Source organism: Arachis ipaensis, chromosome B09 (genome assembly GCF_000816755.2).
Source record: "Arachis ipaensis cultivar K30076 chromosome B09, Araip1.1, whole genome shotgun sequence".
NCBI classification, from domain to species: domain Eukaryota; kingdom Viridiplantae; phylum Streptophyta; class Magnoliopsida; order Fabales; family Fabaceae; genus Arachis; species Arachis ipaensis.
In genome coordinates this window covers 1508128-1512627 of record NC_029793.2, presented here as the reverse complement: position 1 = coordinate 1512627, position 4500 = coordinate 1508128, and positions in this window count along the sequence as shown.

The window sequence follows — 4500 nt, the reverse complement described above, 5'->3', positions numbered from 1 at the left end:
CAAATTAAAGTAAACCAAAAATGATTGATATTCCGATCATCAATTGTCTTTATGAGATTCTTTTCCCCTTTCATCATATGTATTTTTTGTTTTTTTAAAGAAAAAAATATATTATCCTAAAAAAATAATACAATACAAATGATGTGTATATAATTTCAGAACAGTTATTGACAATCATTCACAATTGTGTAGAGTTAGATATTATTATCATCATCGTGATATTAACAAGGTACCAACTATGTCCCATTAGATATACTCTCCACCTAGAAGGACATAGAATAAATAAAAAACAAAAATTAAAAATTAAAAATTAAAAAAATGAAGTAAAATATGGGAAGGGTATCTTTCCCTTTGTGAAGGGTTTGGTTTGTGCATTGGTTGCTAATATGTTTATGTATGTTTGAATATATATCACTTTCACGTTCCCGTTATCATTAGTGCTTAATTTAGTAAATATTTTTATTTATAACATTCTTCTTTGTACAATTTAATATATCTGGAGAAAAAATAGGAGAGTTTTAAATTATTAATTAAGATATATAATAAATGCTAATAATTTTGGGATATTATTTATACCAGATTAGCTAATATATATTCTAAACCAACGCAAGTTGGCACAGATGGATGAGGATCTGTGTCCTTTAACCATCTCTCTCTGATTTCATATTCACTGGAGAATGGGAATGGAGCTTACTTACTTGGGAGGGTCACCTACTTTGTCTCTGCAGGGATTAGTCATTGGACTTTCGGCCTGATAGATACTCTGGTGTAAACAAAAAAAAAAAGCTAATATATATTTTAAGAGTACAAGTTAAAATTATAAATTAAAATATTTTTTAAATGTAAAGTTTAATTTTTAATATATTTATTGTGCATTTATTAAGATAAAAAAATAAAAATTTGGACACAAAAATAAAAAAAGCGTCTCAAAAATATTGTATTCAGTGTTCATATCTCTCTATCCAAACACGTTTTATATATGTATTGTTCATGTTTTTGTGTTCTGTCCACAAAAACAAACACACCCTTAAATATTAGGTAGATGTTAGGTAAAAATAAAAAATGATGAAAAAAATAATAAAAATGCTCTTTAATAGATAATTAGATACTTTTTTAAAAGAATGTGTTATTTTATTTTTATTATTATTTTTTACATAGATTATAAAGCCCTCTTTATTTTTCCTCTATAAAAATCATATTATCATAGTATTGTCTTTAAAATTAAGCCTTATTTTTCAATTGCTGCTTGGTATGTGGTCCCCATTAGGCATTTGGTAGTTCAAATCCAAAATTCCAGGTTGTCTCTTTAATTCCTATTTATGATATTACAATTAAACACCCTAAAAAAAGGGTAAAAAGAAAAAAAAGAGAAGAAGCACTATATAAGACTTTTTTATTTGCAATAGCAACGAATATAAAACAAGGAAATTTTGAACTTCTAGACTAATATTTTATTGTATTTTAAATATTTTTGTTTGTAATGTTAGTGTGTTAGCTAGATTAGTTGGCTGATTAGCTATAATCAATTTTAGTTGTAGTAGTTAGTACAGTTTCACTAATATATATATAAAATATTTGATAAATTTAGCAAAGGGCAAATCACAATAATAAACCAAGGGAAGCAAAATTTTACACAAATTCGTCAAACTAAAATTTGCTTCATGAATCCACCAATACACATTTATATGTAGTTCGAATCAGCCTGATTCGAACTCCATTTCTACATAATTCGAACCAGCTTGGTTCGAATTATACACAAACACACGCACACACTAATTCGAACCAGCTTGGTTCGAATTATACACTTATTAAAAAAATTAATAATTTAAAAATTAAAAAATATATATTTTATTTTATACATTAAAAAAAAACTAACAAAATATTTAATTACGAGACTTCTTTAAAATATTAATGAGCTATCGATTCGAATTCCATACAATACTCTTTTGTCCATTTTTAATAACTCACGAATATTTTTTAATAAATTTTTTTAATAAATTTATTTAAATTATACTACAAAAAATATTTGATCCTATGCAAAACAATTTTAAAAAAATGGCTTAAAAAATGTTAAGAATACTATAAAAATTTGTAACGTTCTAATGACTTAGGACATTAAAGAAATACTCTACATAGTCAATAATAATTTAGAAATTAAAGAAAAAATATTTTTATCATATATTTACCTAAATCACTAGAATATTATAAATTTTTATAGTACTCATAACATATGTTAAGCCATTTTTTTTAAAATTATTTTGTATGGAATAAAATATATTTTTTAATTATTTTGTATGGAATAAAATATTTTTTTTAATTTCTAAATACAATATTTAAACCCTAATAAATATTTTTAATAAATTTTGTTATATTTAATTTTTAAATTATTAATTTTTTTAATAAGTGTATAATTCAAACCAAGTTGGTTCAAATTAGTGTGTGCGTGTGTTTGTGTATAATTCAAACCAAGCTGGTTCGAATTATGTAGAAATGGAGTTCGAATCAGGCTAGTTCGAACTACATATAAATGTGCATTGGTGGATTCATGAAACAGATTTTGGTTTGGCGGATTTGTATAAAATTTTGCTCCCTTTGGCTTATTTGAGTTCTTTACCCTTTAGCAAAATATATAAATAAAATTAATTATTATTTTCTCGCTTATAAGAATAAGTTTAGTATTTTGATTGGAATGAGTTTATAATTTTAGAATTATGTTATTTTGCTAAGTTAACTCTTAGAGTTAAATGTTATATAAATAAACAGTTTCCATTTAAATATTAGTAATTTATCTTACAGAATAATATTTTCTCCCTCATATATTAAGAGAAAAAACATAATATTTCAATTTCTCCTCGACCAATTACCATATTGAATTTAACATAATCAATTAGAAAAACTTAACTGTACTTATAATTTATTATTGGAATAGTATTAATTTTTGAAAATGCAAACATAGTTAGACTTTGATGAGACTTTGAGAGGTTTGCAATGAGTGAAATCATAAAGAAAAGGTAATTAATTAATTAATTGATGATTAAATACAGTAACACCAACTGTACTTCAACCCTTTCTGACTTTATCCATTCAAACTAAAGTACCGCTAACATATATTTATCTTAATAAAAAATAATCCTCTAAAGATAATACTGTATATTTGACTTATATTTCCTATATTAGATTATAAATATTTGGTATCGGTTAGCAGCATGAGAACAAATAAAAAAAAAAATTAAATAGAATAAACAAATCTGAAAAAGGAAGATTAAATTAAAAAAAAAGATTAAGTGACATATAACTACTCTATTTCAAAATAAGGTGTAAATTAATAATAAAAATATTCTCAAAATATTTTTAGATATACAGCCGTTCTTAATAAAATTTTAGATATTGGATTTTAAATATAAAACTCATCTAATACTTATAATAAATTTTATTATTATTATTATTATTATTATCATATTTTAAAAATCTTTATTATTAACATATTTTAAAAGAACTGCCAATGAGTTATAGTTCAAATGACATAATCTCTTTATATTTATCTAAGAGATCGCGGATTCAAACCTCCCTAATTTTGGTAAGAAAAGAAAAACATATTCTAAAAAAAAACTAGTGATTTTCTAACTAGACAATATTTTTTTTGTTGGATTATCCAAAATATAATAAAATAAAATAAAAACAGAGAAAGAGAAAAGGGATGTGTTATCGGATAGGATGCTTTGCACGCCATTCAAAACAGCTTACGTCAGCGTCCCTAAGGCCGTTTCTTGCTGAATCTGAAAGCTCAGCTCCCACGATATTCTCAGCTCACCAATCACAATCCTCTGCACCCATGACCACCGGAGCCACTAATCACACACCCTTCATTCTTCCCATCATACTCATCACCGACACCCTACTTCCATCCAATGCTGGAAAATCACCCTCGGTCCCACCAATTACCTAACGCATACGGAATATTCCTCTATGCCAACAATCATAATATATATAGAGTCTTATGATATTCATTTTTTTTTACAAAAAATTGGTATAATACATTTTTTTTAATGATATGCGATTATAGTTTAATACAGTTAAAAATAAAAATTAAATTTATAAAAATATAAACAGTATAATTTCTCTTAAATGTTTTGGTCATAACTCTTATATATTGTTATATGTTGTTATTCTTGTTAACTTTTTTCTTAAGCGAAATAAAGCATAATAGCCCCTTTCTTAATATTTATTTTTGCTTAGTTTAAATTATTTGAGTAAGTAATAAGAAAACTAATGATACCAAAGCTTTAAGGTGATGATCCAATTTGATTGCCGCGTTTATTTATAAGGATATACGATGGTGTCCTCTTTATCACACGAAGAATATAAAAATAATACATTGAATTACTCTTTTATTCGTACCTACTTAATCTGATTTAATTTGAGATGAATATCAAATAAAAAATTTTGTATTTATATAAAAAATATTTAACCACTAAATCAAGATCTTTAATTAAAAATAAT